The sequence below is a fragment of the Metopolophium dirhodum genome, chromosome 8, assembly GCF_019925205.1.
Source record: "Metopolophium dirhodum isolate CAU chromosome 8, ASM1992520v1, whole genome shotgun sequence".
In the NCBI taxonomy this organism is placed as follows: domain Eukaryota; kingdom Metazoa; phylum Arthropoda; class Insecta; order Hemiptera; family Aphididae; genus Metopolophium; species Metopolophium dirhodum.
This window is the reverse complement of record NC_083567.1, coordinates 4,509,930-4,532,777: the sequence shown is the minus strand read 5'-3', so window position 1 is coordinate 4,532,777 and position 22,848 is coordinate 4,509,930. Positions and strand designations below refer to the sequence as shown.

The 22,848-nt window shown below is 29.4% G+C and overlaps 1 protein-coding gene across 2 annotated transcripts in view; it reads left to right on the top strand.

The window, feature by feature from the left end:
* The window catches only part of LOC132950908 (uncharacterized), a 164,916-nt gene that overhangs the window by 105,119 nt on the left and 36,949 nt on the right, over window positions 1–22,848 (top strand). The window lies entirely within an intron of this gene.

The window sequence follows — 22,848 nt, the reverse complement described above, 5'->3', positions numbered from 1 at the left end:
TCTTGTTCTGACTTTTTGAATATTTGAGTAGAAAATATTTTCAATTACTTATATTTTTTGTCATTCAAAGAGTGTCTCGTGGTGATAGACACATCTATGAATTACTAATGAAAACCACCATTTTTTATTAAAAATTGTTGAGAAGATATGGTTTTTTTTTTTAAACATTTATATTCGTCTAGAATGAAATTAGATCTAGTACCTACCTACCTACCTACTTTTTGAGAAAGCTTTTTGCACGATAAAATAAAACTATTGATCCACGACAATATGGACGATTGAGAACTATGGCGATATGAAAATTATAGTAAATAGTAATTGATGTAACCGATTCCATCAACATGTTATAGTTTTTGTCCGAGTATAACAAATAAGAGATCCGATATTACATATATTTAATATATTTGTGAAACTATTTTTAACGACTAATAATATCGTTTTGATATACATTTCAATAACTCAGAAGCTACTCATACGAGTTTTGATTTAGGTTTATCAATATATTTTTATAAAAAATCACGATATCAACTATTTATAATAGAAAAGTGTGTTTCTCTTTTCAAAACATAAAGTTTTTATGAGGAGTATATAGCCATAAAAAGTTTAAAAGATCATAAATTGAATAAATGCATTATTTTAGTGTGCATGCATAGTTTTTGCCCTCTATGGTCATACCGTCGTGATAGTATACAATTATTGTGAATGTTTTGTATAATCTAATAGACAAAACGACCAGCGGTGCCATACACAACAGGTCTACGCACGTCGGAAAATTAATATTTCATTCGCGAAAGACTTAATTTTTTGGAAAATTCCTTTCGGTTTGCATTATACTAATGTGTTTACATACAATACAATTATTACGGGACTTTCAGACCGTGGTGGAAATAAAATATGTTATTAAAATTATTTATATTTCTGTAATTCTGTATATAAATATATAATATGATACATGTATTTATGCAACTATATACATCCACTATAAATAAATACATATATAATATATATTATATAGTAATGAAGTATACATTTTCAGAATTCTTTTTACCTAACAGCAGTCGGTACGACGATTTTGTGATTGATAGTATTTTACGAAAACCAAATGTCATTTGCAGCAGCAAAATGTAGAAGAAAAAAAAATAATAACTTTATAAAAGTATTATTTTTGGTTTCAATCAATTTGCTGCAAAACCTAAAAATATAACATTTTTTTTTTCATTCTTTAATATAAAAAATACTGACAGTTGAATTTTAGTATACGTAGATAATATTATATTATATTGAATTTGTTTTAAAAATCTATTCATTTTACATAGATTTTATTTTATTTTAATATTATATTTTACATGTCGACTTCACCATATTGTCTAGTGAAAAAGATAAATAGTTTTTATAATTTATATGTTGGATGCACTTTACGAAACAAAACTCGTTACAAAAACATATTTAGTTTCTTTTTTCGGAAATAATTTATGTTTATGCATAAAACATGTATGAGCTAATTTACATTTCGAATGAACAGCAATGATTATAAAATATGACAAATTCGTTATTAACATGGAAACAACTCAAAATTATATTATTATTGTTATGAACTATGTTTATAAAAACACTAGTTTTATAAACTAACATTATACAATATGTATTTAGAAATCCGTTGAACATGGCAGCACATTTTTAAAAAAAAAATATATTATTTTACATAATTTTATGTTGAACTGTGTTATTATATCACTCGAAATGATATAATATATGTTTGATGAACAAAATGAAATGAAATTGTCCCTGGCAAATGTATTATATAGGAGCGATTAAATAATAATAAATTATGATTTACATAACATAACAAATTCTGTAAATTATGAGAATGGAAAATTAAAAAATAACCATTACAATGCATCGTTAATGGCTTACCTTTTGGTTGAACTACTTCTTGTTAAGCGGTATTATAGTTCATTCCGATAATATAGAATACAAATTGACGTTAAAATCAGGTAGGCGAACGATTCAAAATATGTAGTAACTAGTAATGTGTAAGAAAATAAAATATGGGGTATAAATTTACTAAGTTATGTTGAACATAAATCAGTCTGAGTCCATCTGTCAGTCGTATATACGATTTTCATATATTAGTTTTGATAGTTTTCAACATCACAGTTGATCATATCGATCTAAATAAATTCATAATCAATTAATTAATTTATCTAATCATATAGATCGTGTGGTTTTTTTATGGCTTGAACATTTGCAAATATTTTTTTTTGAAAAATACACCTATTCGGGTGACAATACAATTAAAGTACCGATATAATATTACGTGTTTTAAATCAGTATTGCATATGTATTTTCATTTTTTACTTTTCAATTATATTATCGCTTTGGTCCGACAGTTGAGATTAACCAAGCCGAGATAAAATTGGTAACGAAAATAAATTATTATACATTAAACTAAAAAAAGCTAGTAATAATAAAAATATCGTTTCTATAGTGGTTTATGTTTTATATATATCATCGCCTGCCTATGTTAAAACAGGTAGGTACCAGCTGTATTGTACTATACCTATGTATCGATTATATTGTATATTAGATAATTATTTTGAAATCACTTGCAGACATCTTGCCATTTTTGCGCCTACGGCTAACAATATATAAAAAAAAACTGAAATTAAATGACGCACTTGCTTTAGTCGTTATTAAATATTAATTGCATATTATATTCTTCACAGACCATCTGACCATTTGATAAACACATACGAAGTATACAAGTACGTCGTGTAGTTTGGAGGTGTGATGGTAATGTCCATTCGAACTATAATGTTTAAAAATATAATATTGAACTTCATTATCTCTGAAACGTTATTGCATTGTTGGTTGCTTGCTCGTCGTGTTATGGCGCCTTCTCATTAGTTATTGATTATACGCTGACAATAATTATATTTGTTTGGGAACCATTTGACTATTACGCCTTACTCGTATTATCGTATGATGCTTATTCGTCCGTGTTATATTAATAATTGTCTTAAAATGAAATATTAATTTCACCCTAATTTCAAACGATGGAATTTAGTAAGCTATACCTATTTCACCTATTTCAGGGTAATTAAAATCACGCACGCATGTTTAATACACATTCGAGTAATGTTTTGAAATACTTAAGACACAACTTCAAATAATTATTGTGCTGCAATTGAAGTATGAATGGCATTTTTTCCCTCCAAAGAATACCATAGATAGCAACCCCCATCCCCTCCAAGGAAATCAATTTATAAAACTGAGTAAGTACGCGCATTGTAAATAAATTTGATTATAAAACGATTATAATTATTTCAAGCTACATTAAACTCGCCGAAGGTATTATTTAAAACGACGTTTTCGTCATAAATCTAATACACATTTAATTATATTTAAAAGTTATTTTTCGAAGCGAGATTGGTAAGAATCGTATTATATTATATATTTACACGTAGGTACAATTATTATACTTCAAATTGTTTTCTGTATACAGGCATAAAGCTTAATTCAAATGTATGATTACACTATAATTGTGTTATAACACACTTTGGGTATTTATAAACGCTTCGTCCTGATGAATGTTTTTTAAAAATTATTTTTTAAATAAAATAAAGTTGATTTTAATTATGAATGCGATTACTTCATGCACTTGTTGGTTGGTAGTTATTAATAATGTGATTATGAATTATTATCGGGGTTTTGATTAATAATCTGTTAGGTATCTAAATAATATGTGCCTATAAATAAAAATAAAAATTAACCAAACGGTAACAACAAATCAATAATCATTTATAATACAACACTTATTATCATAAAAATATTATATGAAGACCGTCCAATGTGCACTCGTTTCGCTTCGCTCTATTCGGGTTAGCGTAGTATAAATTATTAAAAATATAATTTATTATTTATAAATGTACATCCTAGACAGACGATGATAAATCATCAGATTTCTCAGTGCATCTCAATTTAAACAGCTTTTTCAAATGTTGTAGATAGTTTTCCCATGCGCTCGACAACTACCCACCCACTGAGAAATTGAAAAACGACTTTTCAAAGTGGGCACCGACTAAATTCAATTTTACAATCGATAAACATACTCAGAACTCAAGAAGCAGAAAATGTATACTATTATGTATGTAGAGATCACAGTGCTCAACTGTTTTTTTCCTATAAGTAAAAAGTGAAATATATTATATATTATGAACATCGGTGTTGTAAAAATAAAACACGTTTTACCCAAAATTGAAAATTATTCTACACTTTTATGAAAAAAAAAAAAAAACATTTCAATTACCTATGTGACTATAGTTGGATAAAAATATATGAGTTTATTTAAGTTTCTAAAATAAATAATAATAGACAGTTTAATATGTCTATCGGTGTAAATCATTTGTATGTTTAAAACAAAAAATTAGAAATAAATAGTAGACTTACAAAATAAAAAACAAATTATTTGTTTAAAAATCACGTCACCTATATATTCAAAAATAATATAATCACTTATTATTTGTTTTAAATGTAACGATATTATATAAATTAAATACTGTAGGTATATACAAATCTATAAGACATTTTGCACAAAATAATTATATCAAAACCTTGCAATATTTGTCACTGAGTATTACGAATTAAAACTTGAATGACAGTGGTCAGAGAGATTATAAGTTCTCATTGGGTCTAGAATCTTTTAAATGATTAAATAATTGCGTTCGTCTTTAAAAACTTAATTCAGCTGTCACTTTAGATGGGTAATGCTCGGAAAGCGTAAGCCGAGAGAAATTATTTTCACGTCACGGTCCCTCGACGGTCATAATCAGTGGCGTGCCGAATATAGGTCTAAAAAATGTAGGTATATGAGATATACATGCGAAACGTTTGAAATTTGAGGATCGGTCGTCGGTGGGCGGATCTTGAATTCGGTGCTGAATTAATATTATAATGAAACATAATATTGTAAACGTAATAATATTATTATTTTTTAAGGGGATTGCAAACCATCAATTATTTCAACCGATATGTACCATTTTTATTTGCAATCATATACCGATGACGATAATATGTGACTTCTGAAAACTGATTTAAATTCGTCGATATGTCTACTTGAGATCGATCAGGCCACTTTTCTTAACATATTGTCCTCGAGTCCAATACATTTTGTTTGAATATTTAAAATTTACGAAAATTTAAACGTTTAAATTAAATTAAATATATTACAATGTGCCATGATCGATCTCAAGTAGACATTTTGTACATTAAAATATAAAAATGAGTTTTCAGAAGTCTTATCGCGTTATCAGGTCCATCGGTAGGATTGACAAAAAGTAGGTACATACAAATGAGGATAATATTATAATATTGTTTACCGTTTATGCGAGTAACTCCTAGACGGTGACTTGTACGTACGCGTGGGGGGCCCTCCGTTATTTTTTTTACACTACTGTCACACACACTAATGACCACTTACTACGCACACATTTACAAGACTCACTGTGGATACAATTTGAAAATTTTCTATTTTGAAAAGTGTCCTTTCGCTGCAATCGCCTTAAGTGGACGATATAATTCATTTAACTCTGTTATGTTTAATTTTAGAGTGAATTGACCTATTACATAATTTAGAAGTAAGAATATTATCTAGTAAATACACAGGTTTTAATTTTAATTTTAAAGTGAATTGTGAACATAATGTATAAACATTCACTTTAAAATTAAACATAACAGAGTTAAATTAATTATTTAAAACGTACAATTTGCTATGTTATGTGTTTGTATGGCAGAGAAAACGCACGTGTCATGTGGGTATGGCACATCTTAAGTTATTATAATAAAAATACACAAATTATATATAATTGTATTATAATTTAAAAATATACGTAGGTTTTAATTTTTATGATCGCCATTCTAAAAAATTATATTAAATGTAATGTCTAATGAAAATATTTTGGGAAAATCATTTGATCACATTTTACCGAATTGAGAAATTATTTATAATAACATAGTATTAATGTATTATGTATAATCTATCCTAGACTGAACCATCTTGCATCGGTCTTCTTTGCTCAGAATAGTTTTTCGTATGCAATGATTTTTCATCGAATTCAAATTTAACATAAACGTTGCATATATCTAATTAATGACAAGGTAACTCGAAACCAACTGGTTTTTAATTGAAGATTACAATTTTGGATTTTTGTCAAATTTATTGATGTATCGACTGACCTGTAATCAACTATTCAAAATAAATACAAAAACTGCATAAGTAATTATCATAAATTAGTTTTTAAACAAAAATCGTTTGGTTTTGGACACATTTTAATTTTATTAATTAGGTATATGAATATTGTAACAGAAGTTGAAATAGTTCAATTTTACAATTTATTTTTATAGATTTTGGTAGTTATACAAACATTATAAAAAACAAATTATTAGAATTTGTATATAGAAAATAACACTAAATTATAATAGCAAAGAGATAATATTAATAAAGGCAAAAAGGTACGTAGGTATAAATATGTGATGCGTAATGCTGGGAATTAAATGCCCTAAAAAATATGCTTTTATGTCCCAAAAATCCTGAATAATGCACTATAAAAATATGTATTACATTTTTTTTAAGTTAAATGATAATTTCGATGTAAATGATAATATACATTTTAAAGGATTGTAAAAAAGTTTTACAGACAGAACTGATCGTTTTGGAGTTCTTTAATCCGGAAAAACAATTATTTCCATACATTATTCTGTTTTTTTATTGGTTTAGATCAAAAATGTTCCTATACCTACAAAGTTATAGTTTGTTAAATGTATGTAAGAATCATGTATAATAGATAAATAACATTTTTTAAATTAAAATTTTGGATTCAAAAACTTTAAAATTGGCCTAAAAACCCTAAAATTAACAAAAAATGCATGATAAAAATGTTTTGTTCTGGCTCAAAAAAACATGCAACGTGTATGTTATAGCATCGCGTAGCTAGAATCGGCAAACAATGCAAAGCATATCAAAATCCCAACTTAAGTGATGGAAAATCCGGAACATACAAACACGTAAATCATACAAAATACAAACATACGAGTCTGATGCGTTAACAAGTAAGCTGGTAAATTTCGCGACTTTCAAGGTAATTAGAATTTTTATTTCATAAGAGATAAATCTAAAACTGATTGAAATACTAATCCCCAAAAGGACGATGGCACCTTTTTAAACTTTCATTCTCAGTAGGTTACCAATCCCCCAATTCAAAGTCCTTCTTAACCCTCGTTCTCCTGTTTTATCAATTTTATTAACATTTCTTATTAGTAATAGTTCGTTTATATATATTAATTCTCTGTATTATGTTTAATACATTGCTTTGATGTAATGCACTTGACAGGAGCAATGAGAAAAAAAAATTATCGAAGTATTAAAATTAATTCAAAACGTGGACGAAATGTATTATTACACGCCTAGAACAGGCATGTCAAACTCAATCTATAATAACTGGGCCAAATATATTGATTGGTTTACTATGCGGGCCACACATATAATTAAACAAATGTATCGAAAAAAAAAACATTTCATACAAATTTTTAATTTTATTCATTACTTACAATACTGATGTATTATAGCTCTCACTTGCAAAGTTGTGAAACGAAAGGAAAATTGTATAATTTTTTTTCAATTAATTATTCATTAATATTGTTATTCGCGGGCCATAAAAATGTTGATCAGAGGTCGGCGTGTTATGACATGCATGGCTTAGAACATAAAACCATGTGAAACAGAGAACACTGTAGTTTGTTATTTTTTGGGAAAAATAATCCGTGTAATTGGGAATGTAAAAATAAAACGTAATTCTATCATGAGTAGAAGTTAGGACACACCACTGAATATATTATTGTATAGATTTTCAACAGCAGTTTTCTTCATTAATAGTTTATATTTTGCGTGTTGACTTTAGGCACAACTTTATTTTTTAAGTATTAATAATAATATTATTAACATAAAATGAATTCGATTTTAATGCCACGTTTCATTTTTATCATTGTTGAAATGAACAAAATATACCTAAATTAATATGTAATGATATAAATTCTGTTCGATCAGCATCATTCGATAATAAAATATTATGTAGGTGACAGGCAACAGCCTTCGGGCCGAATCCGGCTTGCATACCTTTTTTATCTGGCTAGTTCGACATTTTAAAATTACTCCATAAAATTTTATCGTTTATCTATATTTATAAATTACGTTGTTCGTAGAAATGTAGATATTAATTCTTATCATCTAGTATACCTATTGAACTGCAGCTAAAAGGTACTTATTTTATTATATCGCTTTTATCGTGTCCGTCGATGGTTTTATTATTTTCGTGTTTCGTAGTGCTTCATAAATGTCCAACGAAAAGCGCAAAATTGGCGATGAAAATAGAACTTTTATAACAGCTGATGTGAAAATGAATATTTATTTATCGTAAGCAAACAAAAGAAACCTCAATGTTTAGTTGTTCGTTTAAATGTCATTGCAAACTGCGGTACTTAAATAATATAATTAAAAAAGATATTACATGGCAAATCAACCTCCAAATACGAAACATAAATGGCAAGACAGAGAGATAGTGTGAAGAAAATTGCAATCCCTACAAAATGTGATGATAAAAGCAACAATTTCATAACGATCAAGTCGATTGGCTTCATATACTATTTCTCACGAAATAGCAAAATCTAAGAAATCATTGAGTTATGGCGAATTCGTTTAAAAATGTGCAATATAAATGGCTAAATCAAAAAATAAAAACAAAATTTCGAGCGAATTTAGGAAAAAAATCACTTTTAAGAGGCTCAGTGACACGTCATATAGCTGAAACTGCAGAATGTAGATAGTGCCATTCGTAAAACATTGCAAACATTTGCAAACTATATAATGACGAGTTGTGCGTATTTTTCAATCGCATTGCAGATTAAAGCACAGATATAAGTCATCGACTTTTAATATTGTTAGAGTTATTTCCCCACAATTTGGACTGTATGATGAACTTTCAAAATTGTGTTCATTGAATGGAATTATACCAGAGGAGGTAAAATATGTATTTCTCTGAAAACCGCAATCGAATCATTTGATTGTTTCAAAAAAATATAGAATATAGAATATTATGTATATAATAGTAGCTGTATAACCTGACTTCGCCCTTCAAAAAATTACCAAAATATAAAAAAAAAAAAATATTGTATAGGTATATCTTGGTTTTAGCTCTTGTAGGTACCTCAATTCACGGGTAAATCGGAGTCAGTGTACCTATAGCTTTGTCATCTAATTCGACCGAGATGGGCATTCCACCAGCTCTGAGTTGTGACATGGTGGATTGGATATATAGTACTTGGTATATTTCCGAATTTGGTTTAAACCACTCTCTAAATTTTTCTGATATCTCAAAAAATAATCTCTGAAATTTTCGTGAAAATCGGTCGAGTATTATTTGAGTCTATAGGCAACAAACATATAGAATAATCATTTTATAAATAAATTCTCATATTTGTTTTAAGATATAATTTCTGTATTCGATGCCATAAACGCGATGATTTAATTAATGATTTTAGATGATCTGCCCGAGTAACCAATGGCAACCATTTATATACAAAAAACCAAAATACTATAAAATTCTACTATTTCCATTATAATGTGTAACCAATGGCAACCATTAATAAGTAAACATTTTCGATGTCCATCGTGAATCTCAAAATCCTTATGTGAGCCCCTCTTTAAAATGTGAATCTTGGAAAATCCTTTCTTAGTGAATCCCCACTTGGTGGTATACGAAGATACTATGAAAACTTCAAGTCTCTAGCTACCATAAGTTCTACTACGTTGATAGGCCAGTCAGGGACACGTCTAATCATATACATAGATAGGTATATAATTTCTATCAGTAACATTTTTGTTACTCTGCCCGATAACCATTGCTACATACTGATTTCCATTATGTAACTTGTTTAATAAATACACAATATCACTAAAACTCCAAAATATATTTATTATAAGGGTGCCTGGGAATTGGGCGGCAATGAACTTTTTTCAAATAGGTTAGGTATATGGGCCACTAAAATCTTACATTTAGAGGGTAGACCCGCCACCCGGTGATTAGGCCACTATTTTATTTTTATTTTATTATTGAATCCGGTAAGCAGAAGTTACGATTAGAGAAGCGTAGAAATATTAAAAGTCAGGAAACGAACTTTAATTTCAAAGAAATATATTCTTAATTAAATTAAAAATATGATAACGAAAATAGCAGATTTAAATTGGTGAAATCTGTATCGCATTATTTAAAAACACAATTGTATTTTTAAGTAATTGAAAAAACTAAATCATATTTTGTTTTAACTAATTTTATGTATATTTTTATATTTTATATGTATATTTTATTCAATAGAAAAAAATGTTATAATTATAATATAATTACCTATAATTATATTATAATTACTAGATAGATACAACTAATAGGTACTGTAATTAATAAATATTATATATTCGTATATTTCTGTGTCATACATCTGTGGCCCAATATCTGGGTACCCTTTAAAAATATATATTTAAATTGTGCCCAAATACCCGGGAAATAAAATGTAAACAAATATTGTATACGAATTCAAAAACCATTGAAATAATAGTAACAATACAAAACACTATACTGCAGCCACGTAACTACGCCATTGCACCACCTACCTTGTAGTTGTATCTATCTAGTGTCAAAGGTGAAAGGATGAATGGTATAATTATGTTATACTATAATACGCAACCATACAAGTCATACGATTAAATACGTATTCATCAAATAATAATAAAATAATATATGAACATCGAACAATACAGATCTCCATCGCCGCGAGGGTAATGGATTTTATGTTTCAGAATTCCCGAAGAAGAAAAGCTCTCAGCCCAAAAACCATTATCTAGATTAAACGTCTTGAGCTTCATTAAACATATTCCTAATTTTCAGTTTAAACAATTGTACATTTATTTCCCATTGTCTTGCGTATATTATATATTGCCAGCTATTGAAAAATAAATTATCGAATCGACTAATAACAACCATAAAGCCCAGCCACGGTGGCAATTTCTAACGAAGACGATAACCAATCAAATTGCACTCACAAATTACAACGTGTTTAATATAGAACACTGCAGTATTATTATACAACATCGATGCAAAAAATATTTAAAAACATATTCGTCATCAGATAATTAATTTAATATATCGTGTATACAGGGTGATACAGGGACAGGGTGTATACAGTACTATACAGGGTGACTATTTCAATAATAAACTGTCAGCATTTTAAAAAATATTAACGTTTTGAAATTTCGAACAAGTAAGTTTAAATGTTAGCACAATAGTTAACCGACGGGGGTATCCCTGTGCCACTCCACTCCTTCCATCTACACTTTAAATATTTTAACTAATTAACTAACTATACTTGTTCCAAATTCGATTTTTATTTATGTATAGAAAGTATATCATTAAAATGTCCTTATTAAGAATATTAAATTAAAAATAATTATATAATAATTTGAAAAAGTCGTAATAATTAAATCAAAAGAAAATAGTAAAAAAGTATATTGCCACCACCCCATGTGAGTGTTGTCTATCTAAAACGAATAAAACGCAATTTGGTGCCGTGACTTACCATCGTTGATTTCAAAACATTCAACTTTCAACTACCAGCTGTAGTCACATCAAAAAAATGCAATAAAATTTATTCGGTTTAATTGGTAAACCGATCAAAGTATTCAATGATTTCAGAGTATTTACAACATTGGATACTTCAACTGGATACCATTAAAACAGTTAAACTGAAATGCGAATAATTTATTGAAATGACACATTATTTATAGAGACTCGATTCTCTACGCAGAAAATAATACGTTGTATAAAAAGTTTGACTAACACTGCAGCGAAGAAGAAGACACTGTGCGTGGTTTGAAATCGACTGCAAAAAAACCACTTTTGATGAAGTAAATAAAAATTTGAAAACCTATAAATCAACGTGTAAGCTATCGATGTGTGCTACAGATATAGTAGCCTGGTTATAGTTATTCAAATTAGAAGAACAAAAATGTAAATAGAGCTTATAGCGCGTGTAGCGTATGCGATGTATATCAACGTCGTGCAGTGTTTGCAGTTAGCCGGCGAACGCGTAAATCTTTTTCATCTTCCGATAAAGTGAATTCTGAATGGAAATATGCAAATGCGAGACAAACCGACGGTTTTTGAACTCATACCACTCGACCATGCATCAGAAGCCAAACATTATAGTCTTTCCGTACTTATTTCTTCCCTATAAGACTCTTATAAACCAGCTCGAGGGCGGATTTGCATCGCGGCGACGCTCGTGTATACAGCGGATACGTTTTAGCCGAGTTAAATCGATTGTCAAATTGTCATCGAATTTATTATTATTTTGCCGAACGGGGAGAAAAGTTTAAATTTATGCGCGCCTAATTTCCCCTGCCCGGGGCCCATGTAACAACAACTCCATTTATCTCGGATACGCCCGACAGTCGAAACCAAGTTTTTATTCAATTAGCGGCTAATGCATTTTACAAAACTCTTCGGCAAAACGAGTTCTATAGGAATATTGCATCATCAATGAGTCGAAATAATAAATATTATAATATCATTACTGCGCTGAACTTGTTCTATTACAAGTCAGAGGAATAATAATATTACTATTACTCATACATTAACGGAATAGTGTTCAGTACAGACGATGGTATTCATACGGTGTCCTATATATAATAGTACTCGAGTGACTATTAAAATAATAATTGGAGACCTATATACATACGATGCACAGAATCTAAAAAATATAACATATAGGTACATTGTATATTTTCAACTTGATATTATTATTATTTATGCTCGACGTATTTATTGAATCTCCTTGTATAATATTATGGTGTTGACGATTGTAAAGTACAGTGCACTCGTTTTTACTACAATAATCAAAACGCATAAATCAAAATATTTTAATATTTTAATATTTTAATCGTGTCCATTTGAATAAGTAGGTAAGTACTATGAACAACTAATTTATACAACAACGATTTGTACCGATCAATACTGCAGTGTTACATCTTTGTGACGGACACCCACGATATGGGGAAGTAAAAATGAGTCCGCTATTAGGAGAGTTATTTTCCAACGATTATTAATCAAGCCAGGAAATTCAGAAATATACGCTATCGGGGGGGGGGGGGGCGGTGTCCGTAAACAGAGGTTATCAGTGCTGACAAAATACATCCAAGTATGTGTTGTTTTCTATTTAAAATGACTCCAATAAAGTATTAATGATTGACGTAATACAAAAACGAATTTGTCCGAAATAAAAATTAATATAAACAATCTTCTATATTATTTTAGTAGACGAATAAGGCCGTATGTGTAATGTGTATGCTAGAACATTAAAAATTTTGGACATTCAATCAATGCTCTCGTAAGTTGTATTCCAAAAATCTTGTTTAAGATTAAAGTTATAAAAGACAGAGAAAATGGTTCAATATATTATGACGTATTCTACTTCGAATTTGCCCTGGAGTAGCTTCACTGCTGCCAATATTAAAATTCTTTTTTATTTTAGAAAAACCTATATACAGTATATAGGTACCTACTCAATACTGATAATATACATTATGACGTAATGTTTTATGTTCGTTATTTTTTCAAAGCTATGACAAACGGAAAAAGTACAATAGACAAAAGGTAATATATTATTTCTTTCAATAAATTGTTATTTAAAGTAAAAATGGCTATTTTTATGCGCACGTGTATGTGTATAAATATATTTAAAAAACGATTTTAATATTTACTGCTTTTATTTATTGCTGGATCGTAGGTTGTTAGGTACTCCCATTGCGCGCTTCGTTACGCGGGAAAACAAAGTAAAAAGTTTACCGAGAAAAAAATTGTTGGTCTACTACATATAGATACATGTACTGCGAGCAAACGCGAGATTGCTCATTAAACTTTTTATAATTTAATCCGCCGGAGGGAGGCGATTAAACGAAGAGGAAAAAACGATTGACTGCCGTCCAAAACATTCAATGCGTATTATAATTAATTTTAAAGAATTTAATCGAAATTTCAAACTTCCGTCTTTGAGGCGGAAGTGAACATGTTTCGCGCACTATTGGGGCTATATAAAGTTTGAAATTTCAGACATTTGCGTAAGGGTAAACCTTTTCCGAGTTGGCGATAATTTTTTTGTCTGCCACTGTGGGGGAAAAGTTCACAAACTTTCGTTTTGTTTTTCTTACCGGTGGGTTAAAGAAACAGAGACAGAGACAGAGACAGAGCCTTAAAAAAATTATTCACAAGAGAATCCGATAATAGCTTACCAGTCGTAATACCTCATTCACCGTATGGTTTGCAATGCATAAGTCGTAGTATACAGAGTGATTCACCATTCACCAATCATGATTACCACAGTTTTTTTCCTTTGAAAAGCTTATTAAATTCTGATTTTTGGAATTTTCAGGCACACTTTAGGTCTATATTTTCAAATACTCAGATTTTTCTACCGTTAAAAAAGTGCCCTTATAAATTATTTTTTTCAAAAAAGAATCTCCTTTTTTTTGTTATAAGTAGTTGTTGATCGGGCTGCATACTAGTTGCGGAAGAATTTTTCAGGTCAATATTAAAATATAATGACTGCCGACACGGGTTTCGTTATCAAAATACTAATTGTGGATGTCAAGTTAAACAAAAGGACCTGACTGATAATAGATCAACATAACAATGCGAGTTGCGGACACAAATCTCCACTTTTTCAAGACTTGATACAAGCTACCAAAAAAAAATTGCTAATTGGGGTTGAAAATATTTGTGTCTTGCAAAAGAGAAATATAAATAATTCTTAAATTAAATAACTTTTTTATAATACAAACATCGTCATCATGTATTGTGAATGTATTTTAATATTGTCATAAGTAGTTTTTGTGGCAATTTTTTTTTTTTTTTTGATACAGCTCGTATAAATATTAATCTTTTAATTTCACTACTTGGATATTGCATAATTTGGTTGTGGATGAATGCCGACTTTTCGACAGTATTTTTTGCTTTAAATTTCGTATGATGACTATGACTATGGCAGTCGTCTGAAAAGCATAACTCACGTTCATCAAAAATAATGATTAGAAATTTCAAATTTGTCCACAGGTAGAATGTTATATTTGTGTCCGCAATTCGTGTGTCACCTTTTTAGGTTTTGTCCGCAACTCGCATGGTTTTTATTGCTTTGTCGGAAATTAAGAAACAATGGATGGTCATATGATTTTTTTGAAAATGTTTATGAATGTAAATCGAAATTCAAACGAGTAGTTTTGAGTTAATTATCTTTCTGAACTAAGGATAATTTCGGTCAATGGGTTTGAATTGATGGTGTCTATGAGAATTCGCACATTTTACTAATTAATATTAATCCAAAACATTTTATAATTATTAAAAATTATCAGAGTATAATAAAGATTTAAAATCACACATATTTTATACTTGTTTTATTGTTGTAAAACTATTTTTAAGGACTTTTTATTTTTAAACTTTTTAATAACTAAGGAACTAATCGTTAGAATTTCGAATCAATGCATCAATATTTTCAAAAAAATCATCTGCTTTAATAAACTGTATACTAATAAACTTAATAAAAGTGTTAGTTTTCATTAAAAAAAAAAGAATTTTCTATCGCCTCAAGCAGGCAGGCTGCTATTCATTAAATGGAATTAATAATCTTAAGTATTGAAAATATGGCCTAAGTACCTACCTATACTTAAAATTTCCGTAAATCTTCTAAATTTTAACGAATTAATTATTAAAGAGAAAATGTGGGTGAGCATGCTTAGTGGATCACTCTGTATATAATATATATATATATAAAGATATAATCGTAGCATAAACGATTTCCAGCAATTACACTATACTACACTGTGACCTGTGGGTAACGCAAACTCAATTATCTCGCGACTTTAAGTCCTCGCGGGGTACTTTGTTTTCGTGCATTCTCGATTCTAGCTAGAAGATAAAACGATAATTTGTACGTGTCTATACTAGGAAATAAATTTAATTAAAAGACTTATCGCGAACGGGTCACTATCACAATAACGTTTTTGGTCTTTGGTATCTGTATACAACAAAAGGTCATTATAAAATGAAAACAATGAATTACAGTAGGTATTACAATAAAATGTTAGGGCATAATATTATTATTATAACTTTGGGCTAGGGTCTTAATATCTTATAAAAAAATGGTACGCCCGAGTTGAATAATTAGTAAAATACACATTCGTATGGACTTTTTGTCAATCCTATACCGATTATGGATCTGATAACGCGGTAAAGCTTCTGAAAACTGATTTGAATTCGTTAATAAATAATAATTAATACGTCTACCTGAGATCAATCAGGTCAATTTTTTAAAATGTTGTTTCTAAACTCCTATACAATTTGTTATACAGCCGTAAGTGTAATGTCGCGAACGCTTTTTTAAAAATGTTATGTCTAGATATTGTAATGTACATACAGCGCTCTTGTGATTTTATTCGTAATTATTATCGTACTATAATCATTGTAAAAACTAATCGATAAAATATAATTGGAAAAGAGATAAGATTTATGTTTTTTTTTTTTTTTTTTTAATAAATCACGTTTACAAGTTTTTCATTACGACGAGGACTAACCTATACAAAACTATTTTTCTCGAGAATTACCTACGCCGTAATCTAATACAACTTACTATCTCGTTATGTTATTACGCGGATAAGCCTTTATTTTTCACCTTTCGCTCTAGCTCGCGTAGCGCTCGTCGCGCCGTTCGCGCAAAGAGCTCTTCTCCACCAATCGCGTGAAATATGAGTGCATCGATAGTAATACAATAATCAAGGCTGGGCAAGTTAATGATATTTTTTAACTCAGTTAAGTTGATTATTATTTTTTCAATTCAATTAATAATTAAGTTTATAGACACTTTTAATACATCAATTCATTTGACGAATACCATCAACTCAACTTAAATTAATAAGTTAAGTTGATAGGTAATAAAAAAATTATGCATTTATGAGGTATTACTTGAATAGTAATAACCATCATTCACAGGTACCTATATTACTATTCAAACAATTAATCATTATTGCACTAATAAAAAATAATTAATAACTAATGAGTAATGAATTGGTATTATGATTTATGAATGTTATTCGTGGCATCGTGGGCTATTAATGTCTCCACACGGGTGACTAATGTTACCCTTATATTAATATTTATAAGTAACTTATTGATACAATATATTATTAGTTTTTATCTTTAAACGTAAATACGAAAGTTCTTTGTAAAATATATCTAATTTTTTTTCTGATTATATTTTCTATATTCTGCGAACTTGTGATAATTATTATAAACCAAAAACCCGTAATAAACAAAATATTTTTCTGAATAATAGGAATATTCAAAATTGACTTAATTGGAAAAATAAAGAAAAACATGATTTGATTTTGAGTTAATGTAGAGGTAAATGAGTCAAGTTAAAATCAAGTTAATTAAAACCTAATAAAAAGTTAAACTAACTTGACTTCTAACTTATTAATTCGTTAGTGCCCAGCCTTACTCTTGGTTGGCAGCTCCCGTGGTAGGTATTATATTATTTATCGTCGGACCCGGTGGCACCCCCCCCCCCCCACAACCAAAAAAAAAAAAAAGTTCCGGTCAGAACTTCGGCCGAACTTATTCGATTTGGACCCCTGAAACAGATATTTTGAACAATCGATATTGCGTATACACTCCGCGTAGTATTCCATGCGTTCGGTTGTTATCAAACACGCGTAAAGCTCGCGCACGCGCAAACATTCAATAAATTGGTTACACAGTTGTAAGTTATACGGTGGTGTATAATATTTATTACGAACGCATATAAAACTATATATTATTATTATTATACTATAATATATATGTTAATGGGGTTTTTATTGAATTTTTATCGGACGAAAATCGTATGCAAATTATACGCTACCCATAGGAGAATATAATATATATATTCATACTACAAGTGAGAAGACGATACGTCGCACGCGTGGACGTGTCAGTATATTATTATAATATAGGATAAAATATAATAAAATTGTATATAGGTACCTAGGCTACTACCTTCCACCTGAGTGTGTCTTTTGCAATATCGGTATTATGATAATTTTTTTTGCCGTATAAAACTATGCGCCTACTGAAGAACAAAGTGTAACTATCTACTTGGCATTTTCGTGATTATATTTTATAGCGATGTCTGCGGTCATCGCGGTTTTCCGTTTCCTCGATAAAACCTCTAAATCCTATTTATACATCGTACGTTATACGATCATAATAATATTGTACGTGAAGTTTCGCGGCGGAAACAAGATAGCCATTGTTATTAATCATTTTACCATTGTAATTTAAAAAAAATTTCGCAGTGCGTCGCCGTGTCGCGCAGCGTTAATTAATCGTCCGAACAACAAGCTAGAGGGTACTGCAGCAGCAGTGTATAATAATTAATAAACGGTTAATATCGTATAAGGATAATAATATTATGATAAAAAATAAATAAAATCCATCGTTTTACAATGGTTTTTCACGGTACATTTTCCGCAGCAGAATGATTTATTTTACGGCCATAGAACGTCGGGGGGGGGGGGGGGGAGGCTACCCTGGCCCGTGCCAAAATATCGCTTTTCAATGGGAAAGATCAAAAGTGTTTTATTACTCTTTTTCTTTCTTCTTTTATTTTTCATCTAACCCCGTGGCTTACACACACCAGGACGTCATCGCACCATAAAATAATGTTTTCCGGGTAAAAAGGCATGCCACAATAATATAAGTGTTATAAGTTTACTTTGCCCTATAGATTATGACGTACAATTTGCGCTTTATTGCAGTGCTTTGAGATTTGAAAATAATAACAAACATGAATATTATCGTGACCTAACACATAACATGATGCCCCGCCCGACATTGTCCAGGCTAAAATTTTTTATTTTTAATAAATATATTTGTACAAAATGTATATACCATATTTCTTCTAATTATATTATAAATATAATATTATGTAACGAATTGCAACCATTTAGATTGACAAAAAAAAATGTCTTTTTTCGTTTGCTAAAAAAAAAATCATGTGTGAGCTACCCTTTACCTATCTACATCCTATATGAGTTGAAAAATCTAGCTGTATACACCCTCCAATTTTCAAGTAATAATCTATTTATGTATTATTTATTTTTATTAGTTATTAGGGTTAGGTTACCAGGGTTCGAGACTTGTTGCATATCTATAATCTATAACAACGGCTGTAGAATATTATATACATTTATTTTGAGACATAACGAACTTAACTAATACAAAAATGTATATTGCATATTTTTCCATATTATTTTGTAATTTTTTAGGTTAAACACATAATATGATTTGACAAATTGTGGCATTTTAATATTGTTATCTCTATCAAATTTTCGCGTTTTCACATTTTAAATAAATACATTTTGATGGTTAACATTATTACTTTTTTTACTGTTAAAAGACGATCAATATAGGTTAAGGACGAATCAACTGTAGTACGTTTTTTGTGTTGTTTTTTTAACGTTGTGAAATTATGGCAGATGCAGCAGAAAGGCGATATTTGGTTACTATCACTATTAACAATCGAATTATGTCTTTTAAAGACGTTGTTAAGGCTTAAATTTTAACAAATCAAGATTTTTATATGATATTTAAAAAAATATTTACTTACATATTTCAGTTATTTAAGGTACCTACATAATATTATGTGTGCATGCGCATTATGTTTCCAACAATTTTTGTGCAATAAGTCCCGAACCCTAAGTTATCTATTACTTATTTTCGTCATCATTAAGTCATATTGATATAATATTATAATAACATTTGATTATAATTATTATAATATTATATTCTACTGTTTCGGTTGATGTTTTTCTCCTCCATGCGGTATATAAATAATTCGACTCGCGTAAAGCTTGATATTATTTATGACTCGAACGACATTCCGCTATCCATCTCGGGCGAATGGAGTGGGTGGGGAGGAACACTGAAAACCACAACTCGACCAGTGCTTCAGCTAGAGGGGGAGGTGCAAAATACGATTTCACATGTACGCATCGTTAAGTGCAAACAATCGCGTGTTATACATTAAGGTGAGCGTTAAACCGACATCATACGTCTGTGTCCGACTCAGTTGCACCTAGGCCGCTTTCCATTTAACTCTGCAGGAATTTTATGGTTTATGTATACAGGGTGAGCATACAGGCATGCTCGCCACCATTTTTTCCCGCGGTGATAAATAATTGGGACTGTTTGGACCATGCCCTGTACAGCGATTTGACTTATTTTTCTTAAACGAAAATCATCCTTTTTTTATTTTAAACCGTTAAGGATTTATTGAGAACATCAATGTGTATGGACTATCAATCAAAATTTGTGCAAGTAGTTTCTCGGTAGACGTGTAACGGTTTTCGAAAAAATCGTCATGTTAACAATTTACAATAAAAAGGGCGCTTCTTGTTTGAATACAATTAGAATAAGTTTAGATCTGCACCACGCAGATCAAAATAATATAATAGTATTTCAAAATTTCAAAACCAGAGAATTTTTATAAATCCATTTTAAAAGAATAACATTTGGTTGAGCATGATTGGTGAATCAGCTTGTGTATACTAAGATAGGTACTATAGAAAAGGAAAACAAATTCCTGGTTGTTTATAATATTATATATAGACATGCAGTATTCTTGTTTCTTCGGAGAAATAAAAAATAATAATCTCATAATCCGCAGGTAGTCCAAATAATTTTGATTTCTATAATTTTCTGCAAACAGGTATATCCAGTACCTACATAACATTCAAACAGTTTATTCAACCGGGAAAATTAAATTTTTCTGTCTATAGTGCGAATTGAAAAGAAAAAGAAAAATTTTATTTTATTTAACTTTCTATATAATTTGTCGTTTTGAATTTTTCGTCTTGAGATAGTTCAGCAGCTTACAAAACTTATACAAAACAAATTACACGACTGTTTTATTTTGATTCACTTATCTATACATTTTTATTCCGCAGACATACACGTACAGTTAAATGTTCTTACATTTATCTTTTTTGAGAAAAGTAAAACCATTTTCCAGGCCATCGGACAATTTATGGTGGTCGTTGAGCCTATAATAAATTAGTGTGCTTTGTGATGTTCACTGATTTACTAATATTGATGGTGAATAAAGATAAAGTATCCTCTGATTATTTCGAGATCAACGGTTAGCTACACTCGAGATATTACACGACTAATATAGTTAATAACAAACGATTTTAACTTAAAATAAAATTATAGAAACTAGAAATTGTTTGACTTTCCCGATAGATGGTTAGCAAATATATTTGATGAACTATACTTGGGTATTTTTGAATGCTTAAAGTATTATGGCCTATAATAGTATATGAAATAAACATAGTCCCTCATAATTAATTATACTTTGGTATTCAACAAATTAACGGCCAAGTATATTCATATTATATGACCGCGAAGGAAAGTAATTTACACTTCTTCGATTCAAATTAAAAACTGATTTTTTTCAAATAAACAGTTAATTTGCTTGTATATTTTTATGTGTTAAGATGACGCTACACAGATATTAATTGTTGTCTCCGTCTTACAAGTGCGTAACATGGCAAATTGTACGCTCAGCAGAACATGTTTAGCTCCGTTAGTTTAAAAATTAGAGAGAAAATATAAAGGTAAGATTATTATCTAGAGCATCTCATAGGCTTTTTGTTATATTTTAATTTTAAAGCGAGTTATGAGTATTTTAAGATGTATAAACCATTTACAATTTTAAAATACTCATAATTCGCTATAAAATTAAAATATAATAAAAAGCGTATGAGATGCCCTAGATAATGATATTACCTTTAAAATTTATTAGAGGTGAATTTACTCTTTTTTTTTAAACTTGCGGAGCTAAACGTGATCTGCTGAGCGTAAAATTTGGTATATTACACAATATTGTAATACGGAGACAACAAATGTCCGTGTAGCGTCCTCTTAATAATAATAGTTGTATACTTACCAGATCATCTTAATTATTTACTCTTAGAACAAACGCCATAAGTAATCTAAACTGTATAACTTATATAGGTAAATACAGTAGTTTTGAGATTCCATTTTAAACTTTTTTCTATAATAATAGTACCTAAGAGCAATCTCTATTAATAGTTGTACAATAACGTTCGGTTATTATCATAATGCTGTATGCCACTTTCTGATAAGAGTGCAAGAGTGCTTCAATAATTTCATATTTTATATATAGAGAGAATTTTTATTCACATTATACATTAAATTGTCTAAAATTGACTACAATTAAATTACCAAATATTTTCAAGTATTCTTTGTAGATTCCATTAACTCGTTTTCAAAATTTAAAGTTTTTAGACGGTCATTATATTATTATATATTCTTGGAAATGTTTTTAATTATCAAGCTTGATACATCTTGACACTTAAGTATTTTATTTCAGAGATAATAAAAATTAATTGCTTTCTATGTGACTACTTCAATATGTTGTGAAGAAATAAAATGTTTTCTTTATTGTTCAGTGAAATGGTTGCATTTTTATTCCAAATAAAATGTAGCTTTATATATGTTTACGTTTAGATTCGGTCATCAAAAATAAAACGAAATTAAAGTTCCGTCCGCTGACCTAGTAAATAACTAATTAACTGGGGACAATTTTAAATTAATATTAAAAATAAATATTGTACGTGTTGAATGATTGACGTTTTTA